This window comes from Rhinatrema bivittatum, chromosome 6 (genome assembly GCF_901001135.1).
Source record: "Rhinatrema bivittatum chromosome 6, aRhiBiv1.1, whole genome shotgun sequence".
Classification (NCBI taxonomy): domain Eukaryota; kingdom Metazoa; phylum Chordata; class Amphibia; order Gymnophiona; family Rhinatrematidae; genus Rhinatrema; species Rhinatrema bivittatum.
Genome location: NC_042620.1, coordinates 39,635,535 through 39,659,083, shown reverse-complemented (window position 1 = coordinate 39,659,083; position 23,549 = coordinate 39,635,535). Strand labels below are relative to the sequence as shown.

General features: G+C 46.3%; 1 protein-coding gene across 1 annotated transcript in view; it reads left to right on the top strand.

Moving 5' to 3' along the window:
• Positions 1-18,948: 18,948 nt before the first annotated feature.
• LOC115093503 (metalloreductase STEAP3-like) overlaps positions 18,949-23,549 on the top strand; it is an 82,696-nt gene continuing 78,095 nt past the window's right edge. The window contains exon 1 of the mRNA XM_029605336.1: positions 18,949-19,022. The gene's annotated coding sequence lies outside the window, so the exon portion shown is untranslated. The remainder of the gene's footprint in view (positions 19,023-23,549) is intronic.

The window sequence follows — 23,549 nt, the reverse complement described above, 5'->3', positions numbered from 1 at the left end:
AATGCAGCTGCTTTCTGTGATTCTCTGCTTTTTTCTATCGGCGTATTCAGTTTTTTGTTTTTTTTTAAATATTATGGATTTTCTTACGCATGTGTGACAATTTCAGCTAATGCTTGAAAGAAAATGAAATAAATACTGCGAGATTACAGGTCTGGAACAGAGATCCTGAGGAAATACAAGGTGAAAGTGTTAATAAATGACAAACGCTATCTAGGCACTAATCCCTCATGCAGAGGCCAGAGGTGATCTTTGCTACCAGCAACCCAAAGTTGTATTTTTGTCAATCAAAGGAAAATGTGAGTATTTTCTGCTCTGTCTTCACTTTCGGGATGCGCCACTAGAAAGCCTGGCCTTCTGTAACTCAATTGTAATAACAGACATTAAGGGGTCAATTTTTAAAGACTTATATAGGGGATGTGCATATAAAATTTGCATATGCATGCGTATGTAGCCTCTGTGCAAGACAAGTGGATTTTCAGTAGGGTAGGAGTATGTGGGTACTGTCACTGCTGGGTGGAAATGCATGCATAGATAAGGAGGGCATTTTGAGGGCATTGCAGGACAGGGTTGGGAAGCAAGCACACATTTTACGTATTGTGTAAATGGAGTACACGTACTACCAATTATCCTACTACAAATCCCTATGAAATTCTCCTAACCCAATTCTCCTATTACAAATCCCTACGGAAGTCCCTTCCCCTTGACATTTCCACAACATCCTTCCAACACTAATAATCCATTCGTATTAGCTCTCTCCCATTGAACATCATGACAGTTGACTTTAGACCTCACCAAGACAGTTCCAGCGATTTTACAAACTGTTCCTCCAAGTTCTTTGTATATAAATTGTATTCTCCCTGTTCATTGTAAGTTATTATCCAAGTTGCACTCACCCTGTTCTATGTAAGACATTATTCTTTATATTGTCATTGTAATTGTTGAAATGTGAACCGAAGTGATTAGTAACTTTGTTACCTGAACTGCGGTATATAAAACTGTTAATTAAATAAATAAATAAATAAATGTCATCAAACATGCACACATGCTTCTGCACCTGCTGAATCTGACTTCGCTTTTGTCTGCAGTTCCCGAGTGGAGGTTCTGGAGCAAGTGGTGGAGGATGCAGATGAATGGATAGAGAGAATGAGTGAACCGGTGAAGGTCTGGGTCAATCAGTGGAGGTCTCGGCGAACTGGTAATTGGAAGTATGCACACAAGTAATTTCAAAGTGAGATACATGCACACATCAGCCAAATTTATAAAATACCTTCCTCTGCACATAAACCAAGGATGATTACGCAGACGGGTTACAATTACTTAATGCATAAATTATATGCACGTACTTTGATAAAAATGTTTCCAAAATCTATACACAGCAGTCCATTAAAAACTTGTGCATGTACGGACATGTATGTAAGAATGATAGGGGAAGAGATATGCAGTATATTATAAACTGTACGGTTTCTGCTGCACAGTTTATAATATACAGGCATAACTTTAGATGTATCAGCTTATGCGTGTTTGTGCTGAGCTGTGCATACCGTTTATTTATGTATTTAAAACATTTCTATTCCACTCACTGCAAGAACCTGCGATGAGCGGATTCCAGGAAACAATTCTAAAATTATTAAAACATAAACAAATAAAACAACTATTACATAGCAAAACAAACCTTCTTCACCACAATGTACAATGCACTTTTAAATAACAGGGCAGACTGTAAAACACCAGTTCAGGAATTAAAAACCCTCCTGAAAAAGAAGAGATTTCAGCTGCTGAGGGAATACTTTTATATCAGGAAGCAGACAAAGGTCTGAAGTCAAGGCATTCCACAGGGAAGAGCCAATTACAAATAAAGGCCCCAGTCCTGGCAGCCAGCAAACAGGCCTGCCTAAAAGTAGGTACAACTAAGAGCCCTGAACTAGCGGAAATTATCCTCCCTCTATCTAAATTAAAATGGCCATCACGGGGAGGCCACCGAGGGAGAGAGAGGGGTGAGGAGGCACTCCGGCCTGAATAAATAATACCTCATTGCTGTTTTCTTCAATTCGTTTACCGCTGGAAAAGAACTCTCCTACTTGGGCTGACCCCGACGAGACGGTGACATCATCAGGGGACAGGACTGGTAGGGTCTATACCGGACACCCCTGCGCCGCATTTCGAGGCCACCGAGGGAGAGAGATGGGTGAGGAAGCACTCTGGCCCGAATAAATAATACCTCATTGCTGTTTTCTTCAATTCGTTTACCGCTGGAAAAGAACTCTCCTACTTGGGCTGACCCCGACGAGACGGTGACATCATCAGGGGACAGGACTGGTAGGGTCTATACCGGACACCCCTGCGCCGCATTTAGAGGCCACCGAGGGAGAGAGATGGGTGAGGAAGCACTCTGGCCTGAATAAATAATATTTCATTGCTGTTTTCTTCAATTCGTTTACCACTGGAAAAGAACTCTCCTAATTGGGCTGACCTCGACGCGATGGTGACATCATCAGGGGGCAGGACCGGTAGGGTCTATACCGGACACCCCTGCGGCGCACAGTCAATGCCGGTAAGTTAAGGTCAAGCATTCCCTTAACTTACTTAGTCTTCCACAGCTCCCATAGACTGTTTTCATACTGTTGATGTCCAGAACCTATGCTCATGTTTTTACTCATTAATAAGAAATTTCTCCCTCCTCCCCCCCTCCACGAACAACCTTCCTTCCCCCTCCCCACCCATTAGCAAACCTCCCTCCCCATGCGCTAGTTTCGCTCTAATAGTGCATACTGCTACTGTTCCTAGTTATGTTATGTTATATTATCCAAGTTGTTCACTCCCTTGTTCATTGTAAGACATATGTTGTCATTGTTTTCTACTTGTTATAATGTAAACCGGAGTGATAAGTAATTCTGTTACCTGAACTTCAGTATTAAAAAAGTTATAAATAAATAAATAAATAGATTCACACCCCCAAAGTGCAGAAAATGTGTGAGAGCGTATAGTATAGAATTTGTTGTTATCTCTATTTACCTTGTATAATGGGTGATAAACACCTTTACCTTTATTTTCGCTCAGTTTGATTTTTCCAACGGCTTACAATTTTCCTTAAGATATTGCTGATATTTTGATTATAAGGGTAAAATTGAGAATTACTTCGATTATGAAATGGATATGCAATATATGTATACATTTTGCTTGTTATAATTAATGAAGAAAATTTAAAATAAAGAATTTTAAAAAAATGGCCATCACGGAAAGATTAAATGATTTCTTTGCGTCGGTGTTTACTAAAGAGGATGTTGGGGAGGTACCCGTACTGGAGAAGGTTTTCATGGGTAATGATTCAGATGGACTGAACCAAATCACGGTGAACCTAGAAGATGTGGTAGACCTGATTGACAAACTGAAGAGTAGTAAATCACCTGGACCGGATGGTATACACCCCAGAGTTCTGAAGGAACAAGGTACAAGGAATCATCCATTGTACCTGAAGACTGGAGGATAGCTAATGTAACCCCAATATTTAAAAAGAGCTCCAAGGGCGATCCAGGAAACTACAGACCAGTTAGCCTGACTTCAGTGCCAGGAAAAATAGTGGAAAGTGTTCTAAACATCAAAATCACAGAACATATAGAAAGACATGGTTTAATGGAACAAAGTCAGCATGGCTTTACCCAAGGCAAGTCTTGCCTCACAAATCTGCTTCACTTTTTTGAAGGAGTTAATAAACATGTGGATAAAGGTGGATAAAGATGTAGTGTACTTGGATTTTCAGAAGGCGTTTGACAAAGTTCCTCATGAGAGGCTTCTAGGAAAAGTAAAAAGTCATGGGATAGGAGGTGATGTCCTTTCGTGGATAGCAAACTGGCTAAAAGATAGGAAACAGAGAGTAGGATTAAATGGACAATTTTCTCAGTGGAAGGGAGTGGGCAGTGGAGTGCCTCAGGGATCTGTATTGGGACCCTTACTTTTCAATATATTTATAAATAGAGATGTGAATCGGAACCGGAATTGGTTCAGTTCCGGTTCCGATTCAAATCGTGCATTTTTTTTCGTCCGACCCGATCTTTTTTTTAATCAGCTGCGCCCGATCCGATAAACAAAAAACCCACCCCGACCCTTTAAAACTGCTCCCTTAGCCTCCACCACCCTCCCGACCCTCCCAAAAATGTTTTAAAATTACCTGGTGGTCCAGCGGGTGTCCCGGGAGTGTTCTCTCGTGCTCGGGCTGTCGGCCAATAAAAAAAAAACCCACCCCGACCCTTTAAAACCGCTCCCTTAGCCTCCACCACCCTCCCGACCCCCCCAAAAACATTTTAAAATTACCTGGTGGTCCAGTGGGCCCCGGGAGCAATCTCCCGCTCTCGGGCCATCGGCTGCCACTAATAAAAATGGCGCCGATGGCCCTTTGCCCTTACCATGTGACAGGATGCACTGGATGGCCGACACCATCTTTAAAATGGCGCGGGCCATCCAGTGGACGGCCGGCGCCATCTTTAAAAATGGCGCTGGCCATCCAGTGCTCCTACCATGTGACAGGGGCTGACAAATGGCACGGTTACCCTGTCACATGGTAAGGGCAAAGGGCCATCGGCGCCATTTTTATTAGTGGCAGCCGATGGCCTGAGAGTGGGAGATCGCTCCCGGGGCCCACTGGACCACCAGGTAATTTTAAAATGTTTTTTTGGGGGGGGGTCGGGAGGGTGGTGGAGGCTAAGGGAGCGGTTTTAAAGGGTAAGGGTGGGTTTTTTGTTTATCGGCCGACAGCCCGAGTGCGAGAGAATGCTCCCGGGACCCCCACTGGACCACCAGGTAATTTTAAAATGTTTTTGGGGAGGGTTGGGAGAGTGGTGGAGGCTAAGGGAGCGGTTTTAAAGGGTTGGGGTAGGTTTTTAGGTTGTGTCCTAACTCCCGTTAGTGTGCACTAACCCGATTAACGATTTTTTCACGATAAATCGGTGGAATTTCTATTGTATCGCACTCTTTAACGATTAATGACGATTTAAAAAATATTGGACGATATTTTAAATCGTCAAAAAACGATTCACATCCCTATTTATAAATGATCTGGAAAGAAATACGACGAGTGAGGTAATCAAATTTGCAGATGATACAAAATTGTTCAGAGTAGTTAAATCACAAGCAGATTGTGATAAATTGCAGGAAGACCTTGTGAGACTGGAAAATTGGGCATCAAAATGGCAGATTAAATTTAATGTGGATAAGTGCAAGGTGATGCATATAGGGAAAAATAACCCATGCCATAGTTACACGATGTTGGGTTCCATATTAGGTGCTACTACCCAAGAAAGAGTTCTAGGCGTCATAGTGGATAACACATTGAAATCGTCGGTTCAGTGTGCTGCGGCAGTCAAAAAAGCAAACAGAATGTTGGGAATTATTAGAAAGGGAATGGTGAATAAAACGGAAAATGTCATAATGCCTCTGTATCGCTCCATGGTGAGACCGCACTTTGAATACTGTGTACAATTCTGGTCGTCGCATCTCAAAAAAGATATAATTGCGATGGAGAAGGTACAGAGAAGGGCTGTTTAAAATCATGAGAGGTCTAGAACAGGTAGATGTGAATCGGATATTTACTCTTTTGGATAATAGAAAGACTAGCGGGCACTCCATGAAGTTAGCATGTGGCACATTTAAAACTAATCGGAGAAAGTTCTTTTTCACTCAATGCACAATTAAACTCTGGAATTTGTTGCCAGAGGACATGGTTAGTGCAGTTAGTATAGCTGTGTTTAAAAAAGGATTGGATAAGTTCTTGGAGGAGAAGTCCATTACCTGCTATTAATTAAGTTGACTTAGAAATTAGCCACTGCTATTACTGGCAACAGTAACATGGAATAGACATGGTTTTTGGGTGCTTGCCAGGTTCTTGTGGCCTGGATTGGCCACTGTTGGAGGCAAGGTGCTGGGCTTGATGGATCCTTGGTCTGACCCAGTATGGCATGTTCTTATGTTCTTATGGTAGAAACAAATCCAGCACAGGATGTGTCAGACACCAACATTGTGGCCAGGCATCAAACTCCTTTTCAACACAGTGCATCACGAGGCATTAATCTATAGCAAGGTAGTTTTAACAATATCCGATGATATCTCAATGGGCTCCAGCCACTGGGAAACTTGAAATGAGGCAGCTGATCATACTGTAAAAGGGTTTTTCTCTTTTCAGGAAAATTGTACAAATGCAACAACATATTTCGGGATGTTACACCTTTTCCACCAGACAACATATGGAGGTGAACACTAGCTAGTTAGTGCCCATCTCACATACATGCCCATTTACCCAAGACTTAGCTTAGAGTATGCTCTCTAGAGAAACTTACAAGAGCCAATAGTGAAGCTTCATAGAAAGAAGCTTCCTGTCTTCCTTTGGAGCATACAATGAGCTTTCTGTTTAATGGCCTAGGCCACATGGTCTTGCATGTGAAACATGCGCCTAGTTGCAATGGCCACTAGTATCTAGCATGCAAGGTTATGTGGCTCCCAACCCTTTTACCTAGTGAACCATTAAGACAAAAACAATGAAAAGACACAACCATAAAGTTAAGTTTCAAAACATGTGACCACTTTATTAAACAACTATAGGCAACAGAATCAAGCAAATCAACGTCTTTGGTAATCACATTCTGCAAGGACAAGATATCAAATAGCACATGACATTGTAACTGAAATGACCCGGCACATTTAGTGTAGAACTATAAATACATAGTTACAAATGGCAATAGATACAGTATTACACACAAATATTCTCACTTTGATATCTTTTAGAGCCTTATGTAATGCTCCATCGATAAATCAAAGGGGTATTCTTTTAATCATTGGTCCAATATTTTTAACAATTTTTTGAAAAATATTTTTTGAATATTAAAAAAGTGCACTACTTCCCCGTTTTTGAAGTTAATTCATGCCCAGCACGGTACCATGTTTCGCAAAATAACATGGTACCATGTTTTGCAAAATGCTGCTTCAGGGGCTAGACTCAGCATGTATTCAATCCAGGATATTTCTTCATTCAGTCCTGTTTTACTCTTACTGACTGAAGGAGCTACTCATCTCTTTTTCTTTCACATCGCATTTTCACCAGTCAGAGATTCAGCGAAAACGCGGGTAAAAACGCGATGTGAAAGAAAAAGAGATGACTAGCCCCTTCAGTCAGTAAGAGTAAAACGGGACTGAATGAAGAAATATCCTGGTTTGAATACATGCTGATTCTAGCCCCTGAAGCAGAATTTTGCAAAGCATGGTATCGTGTTGGGCATGAATTAACTTCAAAAAACGGGGAAGTAGTGCACTTTTTTAATATTCAAAAAAAATGTTTCAAAAAAATTGTTTACAATATTGGACCAATGATTAAAAGAATACCCCTTTGATTTATCAATAGAGCATTTCGTAAGGCTCTAAAAGATATCAAAGTGAGGGGATGATATGAAGGTCCCTTAATCATTAATATAAATTGTGGTGGATACGTCTTTTTGTGTGTAATTGTTAAATCGTACTGCCCGCTAAGACTTTTTTTGATATTAACATATACAGTATTAGCATCTTATGCTTTTACAAATCATGATTAGAGCAAAGATCATAGAAAGTAGAAGTGGCAACCCAATAGCTACAGTACAGCTCTAATGTTACGGCTGATACCAGCACAACTATGTAATGGCAAGTGAAGGCCCAAAGAGACCATGTAGAAAGTGTGCACTCAAAAGGGGGATGGCCTAAGGACCAAGGCAGCAGAGTTCAAAAAGAAGGCAGCAGGACCAAGACTGGAGAGTGCAGCAGAACCAGGAGATTACTCAGCAGCATGGAGGCAGGAGCCCCAGGAGATGACAAAGCAACATAGAGGCAGCAGCAGGATGAGAAGAGAGAACCAGCAGGACCAGGAGATGAGACATGATGAGAAGTGACACCAGCAGGGCCATGACTGGAGACTGCATCAAGGAGGCAGGACAACGGGCAGAGCATAGAGGGCATAGGAACTTGGAAGTAAGCAGCAGGACAACAATTGACAGTAAACCATCCCCATCAGCAAGAGGACTCTGTAGTGAGGACAGGCCCAGCAAGCTTCTTCCATCTAGCCGGCACAGAAACTCTGTAGTGAGTACCAGCCTGGCTTGTTTGACAAGTCATTGTTGAGTGAAATGTGTTACCTTTTAAAAGGGTGACGACTTGGGGGTGCCTCGTGGCTCTTTTCCTCGCTTTGGCTTTTGGTTGGCTGGGGGTGGCATTTGTGTGGAAGGCCTAACTGTGGGCTGTCAGGGACTGCTACATGGAGTTGACTCCTTGGAGAATGGTAATGGCAGAGGTGGAGGCTCTGGCAATCTTTCAAATAGATGGATAACAGCAGATGTCAGGTTGTTGACAGAGGTGGCAATGGTGGTAAGACTCTGCGTTAGAGCAGCTGTGTGCGCCTGCCAGGTATTGGTGGTCCTGATGTGAGCTCTCCTCAAATGTGCCAGCCCAGCCCGGATACGGTGCAGTTGGAGGCCATTCCACCTCTCGATGTGGTCAATGCCTTCGTGGAAGACCAAAACTGGCATGTCCTGGCTGGTGGCCTGATCAAGCTGGGTGTCCATAGGATCTGGCTGGGGAATGGGCGTGCTGGAGCGAGGTGGGGACTGGCCAGCTTGGTCCTATGGCATCAGGCTGGAGAAAGTAAGGTTCATGTCTAGCTGGAGGGGTGAGCCAAGGGGTGCAAGCAGCTGGTGCTCTTCTGATGGCTGCAGCTGGAACTGCTCTTCCTCCTCTTCCTCACTCCGCTGTGACTGAGCATCCAATTAGAGGGTTGCAGTACGAGCTGCTGCAGCTGCACTGCTGGTCCCTGGTGCTGCGCTGCTGATCGAGGGGGGGCTTCACGGCTGGGTCCAGCAGTTTCCTGGGCAAGTGCAGTGGAAACAAAGAAGACGACATAAGTCTAAATGCTAAGAAGTGCACATGTAATGTTTGGCATAAGATATGCACTTTGCATCAATCCATCAATCTATCAATGTGAGCATCTTGTGCCAAAATATGTGGACATCTGTAGCATACTTGACAATTACAAGTGAGGTGAACTTACCAACCCCGGCTCACATGGTGTCCAGGACCTCTTCAATCCCTTCAGATATATCCAGTCCCAGCCTTTCAATCAGGCACTGCTCCATGGGGGTCAAGATGTTGGGCAAGGGGCTTCTCCTTCTATGTCGGTGATACTTGTTCCTGCTTGCCATCTTGAGCTGGGCCTTTATATCATGGTAGCGGTGGGCCACCTGCTCTCCGGTCTGCCTTATTTCACTGCACCAGGTTATGGCCTGGCCAATGGTGCGCCATATCTGTGCCTTGGCTGCCCTGGAAGTCTTTGCGGCACGGTTCCCAAAGAGCATGCTCTAGTTATTGAGGACCCCGGTGATCAGCATCTCACGGTCCTCGATGCTGAACTTTAAGGCCCTTAGACGAGTCCGCCCTGCTGCCTGGCTGCCGAATGATTGGGTTGCCACTTCAACTTCTAGAGAAACATAGTGAAACAGAAATGATGGCAGAAAAGGACCAACTGGTCCATCCAGTCTGCCCAGCAAGCTTATGGTAGTATCTGCTGCACCGTGCAAGTTACCCCCACGCTTATCAGTTTCCCAGACTGTAAAAGTCAGGGCCCTCATTGGTTGGTTTTTGAATCCAGTTCCCCGTTATCCCCATGCTTATCAGTTTTCCAAACCGTAAAAGTCAGGGCCCTCGTTGTTTGCTGAACGAATCCAATTCCCCTTTTCCCCCTGCCGTTGAAGCAGAGAGCCCTCAGGTACAAACGTACAGGCTGATTCACTAAAGTGTGGTACTGCTTTACTGCGAGTTTTTTACTGTCATTCCCATCGTTTCTAATGGGGCATATTCACTAATAATGCATGGAAATAGTAAATCAGCCTGTCAGATTGTAAACCCTCTGGGGATACATGAATATAATCTGAAGTTCCAAAAAGCAGATTAAAAAAAATAAAAAAGATTTTGCACATAAAATACTGTGCACACAAACTAGCACTCCTCCTCTTAAATCGCATGTTCAAGGTAGCATTAGCAATTACTCACCAATGCATGAGGCTTAACTCCTGGTCAGAGGTGGAGGAAAGTTACTCGGATTAATATTAGTCTACGGGGCTGAACCCAGAGTTTGTGGTGCAGAAGTACTGTATTCAGAATTTATGTGCACAAAACAATGTCTGAACAAATCAGTTTTTCTGCTCATAAATCACATTTCATGCACACAAAATATGTTTTGTACACTTTTTTATGAGCACAAATGGTGTTTTGGACACAAATTTTGTTTCAAGAAAATTTTCAGTCACACAAAATATGCGTTCTTTGCAGAAAACAATTTTCTTGCGCACAAATCATATTTTATGTGCATTATGAATGTCTCCTGCACACATTTTCAGGTAAGTGCACAATTATATAACTTCCAATGCATTACTACCCCATTAGTTTACTGCACTGGGAGTTGATTCAATTTTCACCACACGAGTAAAGAAAATGTGAGCGAACACTGAGCTTGCATTTTTCACTCACGTTTTATTGTATCGGATTCACCGACTGCTACCACCGCTGGCCCCAGGACGGGCCACAGTAACTTCTCCCGCGTGCAGAATGGCAAGGTGAAGGGCGGCAGTGGTGGCAGAAGGGAGGAAGCAGAGACCGTGAAGGCCCACATCCTGGGGGATGTGTCCAGTAGTCACCCCCAGCAGGCCGGCTCTTCTGTACTGGCACCACTGGGCAGGAGGGAACAGTGCTCCCTAAGGCCTGCCCATGACAACAGGCCTGGTTCAGCTCTGAAATGATAATAATCAAAAGCTTATTCTCCATGAATGATGCAAAGGCAAACAATGGGCATTTAATTTCTAACTGCTACCATGCATTATTAATTATTGTTATATTCACTCTCTAATGCACCGAGAGAGAGAGCGAGAGAGAGCTACCGAGAATATCTTTTCCCCGGAGAGCTTCCATTCTAGGGGAAGTAAGGGTTAAGAGAGATAGAGCAGGGCTTCCCAAACCTGTCCTGGGGACCCCACCAGCCAGTCGGGTTTTCAGGATATCCACAATGAATATGCATGAGAAACATTTGCATACCATGGAGACTCCGTATATGCAAATTTATCTCATGCATATTCATTGTGGATATCCTGAAAACCCGACTGGCTGCGGGGTCCCCAGGAAAGGTTTGGGAAGCCCTGAGCTAGAGATATAAGACCAGAATGCAGGCCCAGCTTTAGGCACAGGGCAGCAAATTTTGAAGGTGCCAAACTCGCAGGCCAAAGAGGAGCCTGCTTCTGCTTGCTTTAGGCCCATGTGCCGGCACAACTTCAAAGGGGCAATGCCATGACACTCTGCCTACGGGTGCCAAAATCTTAAATCCATGACTCGGATTCATCTTCTTCCCCCTCCTTTGGAGCAGGATCAGCAGCTGTGTATAGCTGGCCCTCAGAGGGATTTTTACTACACTTTCGGGATCTCCGGGTTTTGCACGGGTCAGAATAGTACCAGGACAATAAACAGGAGGTGCCAAGAAAGAGAGGACCAGGAATCGGCCACTGGAGACAACAAAGCCGAGGATGAGCAGGACGGCCCCTGCTCTCAGACCTTGTTTAGAAAGCAGCAGAATGCATTTCCGAAGCCCTGGGGAACGTTCCCGAGCACTTCATCCATTAGCTAGCCTCTTTCCCCTGCAAAGAACAGGGCGAGGCGCTGAGGTCTCTCTGCAGAATATGCAGCTTTGTATTGTAGATGAATCTAAAGCAAGTGCCATTAAAAAATTAAAAAAAACCCTCATCACTGCACTGTATTCAGTTCTACTTCCAAACCCGTTACCACCTCTACACAAATGCTAAAGAGGAGGGATATGACAGAGGCATTCAAATACCTCAAGAGGTACAAATAATCTTATGCCCCAGCTCCTCTGCGGGCACTTGTGCACCTCCAACGCCAGATCTGCCTCCTGCGTCACCTCTGCAATGCCCCAGACCTGTGGCAGCTGAGAGATGAGGAGAGATCGCAAAGGTGATGCAGGAGACACAGCCAACACCGAGGACGCTCAAGCCCAAAAACTGTATCCTCACACTCAGAGCTCAGGTACGACCCGGGATAAAGACTGCAGAGAGCCCAATCACGGGTGCTTGGAGGTCGGAAGCATCTCAGGGCTGGGAGCAGAGGCATCAGAGAGGGAGGAGCCAGTCAGGGACCCCCACATCCTCCGTCTGACCTGCTTGTAGCCCCAGTAAACCAATTTTAGGTAACTAGAGGAGTCCAGAAGACCGAGAGCTAACAGGAATAGCTTTCAGTTTATTCTTCCATTTGGTTATATTAAGCCAAAAAGCAGCCCAGAAATTTCAGGAACAAAAAAAAAAAAAGAAAACGTGAACCTTGGGTGAAGGAGCAGGTTGGTACAAAACCATTCACCATCTTGAATCTTCTTTTAAATAATTTTTCAATATACAGACACTAAACATCTAGTGCAACAGATCAAAAATATACTAAACTGATCAGCACCATGCTGTGAACAAAAAAACCCCCCAAAAGACGTAATTTTGCTTTAGCATAAGCAGATATCTGACTTTATTGGACTAAAGATAATTAACAAAAAGAAATGAAATTTAGTTTTTACGATCCATGACAAATCCTTACATGTGAGGCCGTACAACATCAGGGAGCTGCCCCCAGCAACTGCGGCGGCATAGCCCCCCCCCCCCCCCCCCCAGGGCTGACATGGGAAAACAAGTGAATTGGATAAGGGCATATCTCAAGCTTGCCAGAGCGGTGGGAGAGCTCGGCCCCTCGGTTACTGGGTGCACATAAGGTCTGTGCCCCTTGTCGTGGCTTAATTATGACGAGAAATTCAGGGAGAGAAAATGCAAGGAAGCAGATCCTTCTCCTGGGGCAAAGCAGGACATGGAGCTCCGGTGCGAGGAAGCCTCAGGAAGGTACCAAGCTGGGGCAGGCCTTTCAGTCCACGGGTGGGGGGGGGGGGGCAGAGGGGCTCACGAGGGGGCACCACACACCAATCACAAAAGCGCTACAACAGCTGCACTGTAACTTTACGCACATCTGCTCCAGATGTGCAGCTAATCACCCAAATGTATCAAGAAAGGAAGGGGGGACAAGGCCTCCTGCCACACAAAATGGCTTAGGTAGTACGGGGCAAGGCCCCCCCTTGCCAGTGCAGGTGGAGGCTGTGGCACCCTGCTTGGCAAAAGTGCCTCCAAAATCACAAGGGTCAATAACAGGCGGTCAGCCAGGTGAGAACGGAGGGTCATAGTGGAAGCCAGGTGAGACCCGAGGAGCTGCCGGCCAGTTTGCCCTGGACGGTTCAGACAGACTTTGCAAATGACCTTTGAATTTACAGTGGCTTCAAAGGGGTAAGAAATCAATTCACTGGTTCCAGACAATGCAGCAGGGAGTTCCAGCAGATGGACTGATTCGGGGGGGGGGGGGGGGGGGGGGGGGGGGGGGGGATATTTTTGCAGACTGTGCGATACCTTTTCTCTGGACCATCATGAGGATTACCATGCACCACACAAGTCCTGTCTTCAAGATCCCGCCAAAAAAAAGGTCTTAGCCAGCACGTCAAGGAAGAGCGACACAGCTAAAACCTTTTGATCTATGCTCCCTCAATAAAGCCAAGGAACTCAGAGCAGCATCTGCAAGATAACTCCTTATCTGTCAGCCCAGTCTTTCAAGCGGTTGGTGTTTCCGCCCCCCTGTTCCTCCCAAGAACTGGCAAGCATTACTTGACCCACTCCTAGAACCTGGAGTCCACAAACATGGTGTCAGGAAAGTAATATTCTGTCCCCTTGTCAGCCAACGGCTTCTGCTCTATAGATCTAAAACAGACAGAAGTAAAAAAAGCTAGCACTTCTTGTGGAAAATACTGGAAAAAAAAAACAGATTTCCTGTACCCAGAGTGACACAAAAACTGCCACAGCGGTGTCTGGCCTAGATGGAAACTGAAAACGTTCTTACCCTGGGAAAAAAAAACAGATACAGTTGAATGCGGTAAGATTTATTTATAGCTTTCACACAACGTGTGGCACATACTCAGCTCCACAGCTGAGGTCCTGCAGATTCCCGCTGTTCGACAAGGGGACACCCAAATGCCCATGAAGTCTCGAGTCTTGGAAAAATCAACTTAACAGCAGGACTCTGAGGCTTGTTTTTAAAAAGGAATGGGGGCGGGTGCCGCTGGAAATCATCAACACATGCCTAGAACATGGCTTCTACATAATTATGGGTTTTGAAATACTTCATGTGTCCTTAAGTGAAGCATTTATTTCCACTGATGTGCTTTGGGGAATAGTTTCATTGCAGTGGGATCTCCTGGCTCTAAAACCCCATTAAGCCTCATTAAGCCATATGTATATAGCGAGTCGTCAGGGAAAACAGAGAGTTCAAACTTTGACTTTACTATAACTCTTGCCACAATCGCAACAAAAGATGAGCCTTTAACTTTTGATCTTATATCATTTTAAGTGGCCCAAACCATATGGCTATGCCGAGTGTTTTCTGTCCCTTAATGTCCATAAGTTAAGACTCTATAATCACTAGGGATGTGCATTTGTTTAAAACGAATGGCCATTCTGAACCAAATGAGGCCACTTTTGTTTCGTTTTGTTAAACCTATATCAAGTCAAAAATACCACCCAAAAAACCCCCAAAATTATTCACATTTTTTTATTTCAACAAATAGTGTATACTATTTGCTGAAATGAAAAATCTCAAAAAAAAAAAAAATGCAGCCCTCCTTCCCAAACCAAAATTTGGCTAAAAACATATGAAACAAACCCAACCAAAAATATTTTGCCTGCATATCCCTAATATTTACTATTCTTGGTCCATAGGAACACTTCTCTTCCATTTGTTTTGTCTTAAATGGGCCCACCATGGAGACTGTGCAGGATAAAAATATTTCAAATAAATAAATACCCTCTCCTTGGCTCGTTCCAACACACTCATGCAGGTGACAGAAACATGGCAGCTCCCAGAACAGATTGTGGGATGGCTCGTGTCCACTAATTGAAAAGGGAGATGTCCTGAAATTGCCCTGCAAATTTTAAGGGAAACACGATATGCAGGGGAACTCATTAAGCAAGTCCAGGATTTCCTTGGTGCCCCATTGAAAGGTGCACAAAAAAGGTTTGCATGAGGACAGATCTCTACAGGCCAGTGCCAACCGTCCCCTGCTCCAGCATAAAGTGCAGCGGGTTGATTGCCTTCGGGTATTCAGTCATTTACATGGCTTGGGATTTTGCAGAATCGAGGCTTATAGTTCGCCACTACTGACTGATTTCAACCACCTGCTCTTCTTCCAGATCTGCACATTTGAAGGCAGTGATTATTACCCTCCTTCCCCCCCCCAACCCCCAGGATTTTGTTAAACCTATTTAGACTAATACTGAATGATGTTAAAAGCAGGTTTCTTCCTATGAGAACAGGCAGAGATGGAGAGACATGTTTAAATTATTCTTCTGTTCTGATTTTCTCATAATTCTAAATTAATAATAAATCTCAGGTCTTGGAAGTAGAGGCAGAGACAAATTAAATATTAAACCACGGAGAGAAAAAAAAAAAAAGAAACTAGAATCAACATAGAGAATACAGACAAATTTCTGCCAGAAAAGGCTTTAACCTTGGGTGAGCAAGCAGCGCTTGTGGTACTGCAGCTCAAATTCTGCCTGAGAAAAACCAGAGGACCCTCTCATGCCCTCAGCCAGAGCTGTAGCAAACCCGTGGCCAATATGGCCTTGGCCATAGGTGCCACTGTTCACAGTGCAGTTTGTTGCCGCACCACTACCCTTAACGCAGTTATTATCCTCCGTGGGGGCCAGCAGTGCAGGAGCAGCGTGCGATGATGGTCACCCTCTGCCAGGTGGAGTTAAGCGTTTGTGGAGGGCTCTGCTCCCCAAACGCTCCAGTGCTGAACTGGCCCTCATGGGTCCACGCAGGCCAGAAGAGAGAGAAGGCAGCAGCCACTGCGCCTGCACGGTGGGTGGGCAGTCGGCAGGAAAGGGCTGCAGCGCTCCTTGCGGCCTACTCTCCAGTTTGTCAGGCAGCGGCAGCCATAGGGGTATGGGCTCTACTGTGCATTTCCTGTTTCAAAGAGGAAGTGTGCGGATAGAGGGAGGTGAGAAGCTGCGCGACTGGCAGCACTGCCCATGTTCTAAGTCACTGTGCCCTGGGGAAAGGACAGGGGAAGGGCAAAGAGAGGAAAAGGGATGGAAAAGGGATGGAAAAGTGATGGAAGGGGGAGTTGGGAAAAAGAGAGAGATGGGGAGAAGAGAGAAGAGGAGAGCGTCGAGGCGGGAGGAATGGAGAGATGAGAGGATGTGAGGACAAAGGAGCTCACCGCCCTCGCATGGAAATCCCATGCAAATGAAGGCATTAAGCAGTACTCCCCAAAGCAGAGGGGCCTAACCCGGATTTTCTTAGCACTGGAAACTACTCCTCTGTCATCCGGTGGCTCCTTAACATCGTCCTCAGGCCTCAGAGCGCCAGCTTCTCGCTGCATGGTAATCCATCCATTGCTCACCACTGCTGCCCTCTTGTGGTTGCACTGGGGCCTGGCGCAATTCCATACGGGCCGATACAGTAAATCCCGCGGGAGAGCGGGCGCTCCGAGGCAAGCGCCCACTCTCCCAACGTGCGCCCAGGCCACTCTCCTGGGCACGCGATCAAGTATTTAAATGAGGGCCCGTGATAAAAAGAGGCGCTAGAGACACTAGCGCGTCCCAAGCGCCTCCTTTTTGACAGGCGTGGCGGCTGTCAGCGGGTTTGACAGCCGACGCTCAATTTTTCTGGCGCTGGTTCTCGAGCCCGCTGACAGCCACGGGTTCGGAAAACGGACGCCGGCATAATTGAGCGTCCGTCTTCCGACCCACGGGCACATTTAAATTATTATTTTTTTTAATTTAAATTTTTTTTTTTTTTTTTTGCGGCCTCTGACTTAATATCGCTATGATATTAAGTCGGAGGAGCTACAGAAAAGCAGTTTTTTTGCTTTTCTGTACACTTTCCCGGTGCCGGACGAAATTAACTCCTGCCTTTGGGCAGGCATTAATTTCTGAAAGTAAAATGTGCGGCTTGGTTGCACATTTTACTTTCTGTATCGCGCGGGAATAACTAATAGCGCCCGCAACATGCATTTGCATGTTGCGGGCGCTATTAGTTTCGGTGGGGGGAGGGTTGGCCGCGTGATTTCGATGCGCTATTACCCCTTACTGTATAGAGGGTAAAAATAGTGCATCAAAAACGCGCGGTCAAACGCGGGTTAACAGTGCGCTCCTGTTAACCCGCGTGTGCCTGAGTGTGGGGTGAACATGAGGGTGGGGTGAACATGACGAAGATTCAGCGAGCAAGAGCCTGGGACGGAGAGGGAGGAGCCACACACAGCCAAAGGCAGGAGCGAGATGGGCAGCGCTCGGCTGGCACCGGAGACCTTCCTTCCGGAAGAGCCGCTTGCATGGAGCGGCAGCCAGCGTCCAACCCCTGAGGCGGCATCGGCTGCCTTATCCGAAGAGACGAGCCCAGCCTACTGGAGGAGCCGATTTACGCTAGCTTGCTCCAGCAAAAGCCGTCTCTGCATGGCAGCGAGATGAGTAGGGCGAAAGCATCCCGAGCCACCTCCTGTCACTGCCCACTTTGTCCTGCATGCAAAGCAATGTGCGTTCAGCCTGCATGCAAAGCTTGAGCATTCAGCCTGCATGCAAAGCAATGTGCGTTCAGCCTGCATGCAAAGCAAATGTGCGTTCAGCCTGCATGCAAAGCAATGTGCATTCGGCCTGCATGCAAAGCTTGTGCGTTCAGCCTGCATGCAAAGCAATGTGCGTTCAGCCTGGGCCGAGCACACGTTTTAACTGGCTATCCACACACTTTAACTCCAGATGGATTAGCATAGCATTAGCTTATGGCACCGAGGGTTTTAGAAACATTAATCTGTGCGTTAGGAAACAGCACCGAGTTTGGGCGCACAGGTTATTGTATTGGCCTGCCAGTGAGTTGAAGCTGCTCAGTGCCCATATTCCTGCTCACAGTCTCAGGAGCACCGCCTGACTAACCCACTCGAGAGCCGCAGGTTGCCAGTGGCAAACAGCTGTTCCGGAGGGTCAGGGAAGGGGAATTTGGGGATGAATACAGATGGGGGAGGGGGGGGGAGGGAACGGCAGGAAAGAGACAGTGGTGTATGGGCCAGGAACCCCAGCAGCTCCCTTCGCTCTGCTTGGGAGTGAATCCTCCCAAATTCTGAGGGGGATTCAGCACATGTTCTGCCATTCCCAGGGGTGCAGAATTCCCCCGGGGGGGGGGGGGGGGGGGGGGTAGGGGACACGGTGCGCTAGGAGATCTCAATCCCAAGTCATTACCACCAGTGGCCCCCTCAAGACATGGGCCACCCGCACATGTTGGGAACTCAGTAAGACGATATTCTCCCCGTGAAAACGAAATATATATATGGGCCATATCCCAACCTATCGCCAAGACAAATTTAAAAAAAAAAAAGCCAGCTATTAAAATTACAGCCTGTAATTAACGGCTCTCAGGCAGTCAATCCCCCCTTCGCTAAACTTGCCGTGATGGCTCCGACACTGCGCTGCCTCCAGAAGATCAGACCCGATCTTCCTCCCACCCCCAGCCTCCTCGAGGGTCTCCCTCCAGCCCGGCTCCGCTTGCCTAACTTTGGATCGCGTTGAGGAGCTTTCTGAACAAATTGGGAACTGCAGCAGGGAGGACCTGAAGAAGAGCCGGAGTGCATTGCAAGCGGGAAAGTGAAAGGCTGGAGCCGGAGCCGGAGCCCGCGGGCTGGGCGCACCTGCAGGCGGCGATAGGGCGGGCTCAGCCCCGGTTTCCCGGAGATAACACGGGAGAGGGGAGGGGAGGGGCCTCGCTTACCCCGGCCTGGGGCGGGGCGGGGCGGGTCCGGGCGCTCCCCACCCACAATAGAGCCGGAGGGGGGCAGGAACAGGCAGCGCTCAGCCTGCGCCAAGTGCCCTTCCAGCCAGCGCTGGGCAGAGAAGAGGGTGAGTAAAAGGCGAGACGGCCCGCCGTCCCTGTCCCGGAGAGCTCCGCGCTTCTCTCTCTGGGAGGGCCCGGCCGAAAATGGGCAAAGGGCCTTCTCACTGGAGGGGGGGATTAGTCAGGGAGGGGGAGGCGCGGCGTTCCCGGAAGAGGGTGGAGGAGGTCGAGCACATGTCTTGCACGGGAGAGAGGAGCCCGCTTCCCGGGAGGCCCTGGCGGGTTTGGGGCTCTCTCCCTTTGTCCGATCACTGCTTGAGTCTTTTAAGCGGTGTCCGGCGGCCCACAAGATGCCCTGAAAGTCTCGGGCAGGGGCGGATTCCCCCCCCCCCTCCCCCCCCCAGTCTTGCCCTGCTCGGGACAGAGGCACCCGGACTCCCTTTGATGTAGGTCGGCACTTCCCAGTCACTGGGGCCACTCCGGTCTTAGGATCTGCCGGCATTTGCTGTGCCTGTGGTGTCCGCAGCAGGAAGCCCTGCCATGCTGTGCCTTTTGTTTCATTTCATTATGACAGCAGAGATTGAGTTTGCCGTGCAACTTCTTCGTCATTATTATTATTTATGAATTAAACCTGTTTCCCCCCCCCCCCCCCCCCCCCAACTTCTCCTTCTAAAATGGGGGTGTCTGGAGCTTCCTAACGGGGGCGGGGAGAGATCCGCTGGCTTTGAGACTTGTGCAGCGGGCACACAGCAGCGCCAGACTGAGATATCTTCAGCATTACCATTCCTCTGGAGCACCTGTTCCAGGGCAGATTTGTCCTTGTGTAAATGACTGATTAAATATGTATTGCTTACATTGTGCTGAAGTTGTAGACAGTTCTTGTTACATCCTTGTGCCAAAGATTTTATAATCTTAAGTCTGCGCACAGGGGGAAGGGCGGGACTTGCTCTGGGCCACACTGAGAGCTGGATAAGGCAGCTCTAGGTTTCACACACAGATCTTTGCTATTATGATCCCTCATCTGTGCTGCCAGGCTCTTGTTGCTTTCGAAGTCATTTAATCAGATAGTTGTTTTTGGGGTTTGTTTGTTTGTTTTTTTTTTTTTGCAAAATATTTTAGTAAATTGAAGTTCTGTTACAGACCAGCCAGACTGGTGGCCCCGAGGTCAGTCAGGTTCTGCATGTTGCATCTGCATGCACTGGCTCTCCAGGGTGAATATCTGAAAAATCCGTGGGGTCAGCAGGGCATATTTGGAAACCCCCCTGGCGTAGGAGACTTGATTCTCGCAGGGCTTTTGCTTCTGCAGGTGTTGAGGGTGCATTGTGCTGAGATGGTCAGACAGTGCCTTGCGTGACTCCTCCAAAGCTGGTCAAGGAATGTATTAAGTTAGTCAAATAAAAAGTATCACTTTATATATTTTGTATTTATTTATTTTTGTTTGTATTTCTTAACCTTTATTTTGGTGAACACTGAAAGTTTTTGGTGGTGATGATCCAGGAAGGGGGCAGGGAAAGCTTTGACTCATGAGTCCATTAGTGTTTTTTTTTTTTCGATTTATAGTTCAGTTTTTCCTGTTGAAAGGCTCCCAATAACTGCAAATACAAAAATCCCTCACTAACAGGCCGATTCAATAAACCGCGCGGGAGAGCCAGCGCTCCGAGGCGAGCGCCCGCTCTCCTGGGTGTGCGATTCAGTATGCAAATGAGGGCCCACGCTAATAAGGAGGCGGCTGTCAGTGGGTTTGACAGCCGACGCTTAATTTTACCGGCGTCTGTTGTCGAACCCGCTGACAGCAACGGATTCGGAACATGGATGCCGGCAAAATTGAGCATCTGTTTTCCAACTCGCGGGCCACAGGCAGATTTTTTTTGGGGGGTGGGGGGGCCTCTGACTTAATATCGCTATGATATTAAGTCGGAAGGTATACAGAAAAGCAGTTTTTTCTGCTTTTCTATACACTTTCCCGGTGCAGGTCGAAATTAACTCCTGCCTCCTTTGGCAGGAGTTAATTTCTGAGAGTAAAATGTGCGGCTTGGCTGCCCGTTTTACTTTCTGTATCGCGCGGGACTAACTAATAGACTCATCAACATGCATTTGCATGTTGAGCGCACTATTAGTTTCGGGGTGGTTGGACGCGCGTTTTCTACGCGCTATTATCCCTTATTGTATAAGGGGTAGTAATAGCGTGTGGAAAACGTGCGTCCAAATGGGGGCTAATGGTGCGTGCGGCCTGAGCGCACTGTACTGAATCGGCCTGAATAGGCATTAGAGGGATAAAATCTGAACCAGAGAAAATGAACGCCCTGGTATCCACGATGAAATCTCCCTCTATGAGGGGCTTTAGAATGGGTAAATGTGAATCAGTTATTTATTCTTTCGGATAAGGACTATGGGGTACTCCATGAAGTTAGCAAGTAGCACGTTGAAAGCAAATTCTTTTTCACTCAATTCGCAATTAAGCTCTGGAATTTGTTGCCAGAGGATGTGGTTAGGGAAGTTACTGTAGCTGGGTTTAAAAAAAGGTTTGGATAAATCCCTGGAGACAAAGCCTATTAACTGCTATTAATCAAGTTGACTTAGGGAATAGCCACTGCTGTTACTGGCATCAGTAGCATGGGATCTACTTAATATTTTGGTACTTATAGCCTGGATTGGCCACTGTTGGAAACAGGATGCTGGGCTTTATGGACCCTTGGTCTTGACCCAGTATGGCAGCTTCTTATATCCTTAATTTTGATGGCTTGACATGAAGCCACGTGAAACATGCTGGATAATATATTGACATTAAGAGGATAAACCAATGTAGGAGGTCAGAGAATAAGTTCCATATCCATCCCAGAGTCACTGGTCCTTCCAGGGAGGTGGCTCCACTCCTTGATTACTCTGCCAGTAACTTGATACAGGATTGGATGTTAGTGAATGATGTTAAGGACTGTGGGGGTCCTTCGCTTATACATTTATTATTTACTGTGGAATTTAATATTGTGCACAATTGATGTGTGCATATGTAAAATAAAAAAATCAGTCTGTTAACTGTTATTGCTCAGTATAAGTTTTGCCACACATTATTTTCTTGCTAGTAAATTAATGAAGCCAGAAATCTAGAAGCTATTCTTAAAAGCAAAATCACTGTCCATATATATAGATGTGGCTTAATGGGGATGAGTCAACATGGTCTTAGCAGGGGGAAGTTTTGTCTTAGCAATCTTTTAGATTTTTTTTTTTAAGATGTAGATAAAGATAAGCTTGTTGATTTTATAGTTCAGTTCTTCAGACCGAAAGCCTTGTTAGTCAGATGCCTCTGATGAAATGGACTCTCGCCTCAATAAATTGGTTAGTCTATAAGGCGCCACCCGCCTCTTGTCATTTTTTTTGGTTGATGTAGTGTATTTGGATTTTCAGAAGGCATTTGAGAAAGTCCCCCCCATGAGAGACTCCTCAGGAAATTACAAAGTCATGGGATAGGAGGCAGTGTTCTCTTGTGGACTGGTAACTGTTTCTGACCTTTTAACCAGAGAGGGTAAGACTATAAACGGAGAAAGATCACTAGTGGGACCTATGCTGTTTAACATTCTTCCTTATCGTCCTGCCAGACCAGTCGACATGACTGCTATAAACTGGTCTGTCAGGACTAAAGGAAGGCCAATTAGCAGACATTGAAATCCTCAGCTCAGTGTGTGTGGCAGCAGTCAAAAAAAAAAAGTAAATAGAATGTTGGGAATAATCCGAAAAGGAACCGAGAATAAAATAGAAAATATCATATTGCTTCTGTGTCGAGCCAAGGAGTGGCCACACCTTAAGTACTGTGTGCAGTTCTGGTCACCCTATCCATAAGAGAGAGAGACACAGCAGAAATAGTAAAGGTGCAAAAATAATAAAGGGGATGAACACCTGACCTATGATGAGAGGCTACGCAGGCCAGGGCTCTTCAGCTTGGAAAAAAGACGGTTAAGAGAGGACATGAAAGAAGTTCATAAAATCATGAGGGAGGTGGAACAGGTAGATAAAGGATGGCTATTTGTCCTTTCAAATAATACTAAAAACAAGGAGACACCCCATGAAAACTAACAACCAGCAGATTCAAACTAGATGGTAGAATCGTGGTTTATGTGCACAAAATTGCTGAAAAAGCACACCAGACATGTGAAAAGTTAAGATCTGTTTCTGTCTTGGGGCAGGCACTTAGTAGCACAATTGTCACCACTTGTTGTATGTGCAAGTTTTCTATTGCTGTGTAAGCTCTTTGGGGAAGGCACTCACGGTAACGGTTGTCACCATGTACATACGGTTGTATGTACATCTGTCTATCTTTAACTCTTAATACTGCTCTAGATTCATCTTGCTGCCTAAGACCTGTGAACAGCTGCCAGCCGAACTGTTGGCCAGGCAGGAGCTGTGTGACGGGGAGGGATGGTGGGCCAAGTGTGACAAATCCGTAGAAACATGGGGTTTTTGGGGGGTTTTTTTGTGTTTTTTTTAAATTCTAGAAATGTAACTCCTAGTTAGGGTAATGACTCTCACATTTCTGGGGCTACCATTTGTCTATGGTGCGGTGTCAGCGTGATCACAGACCTGGGGTTCCTAGTGGAGGT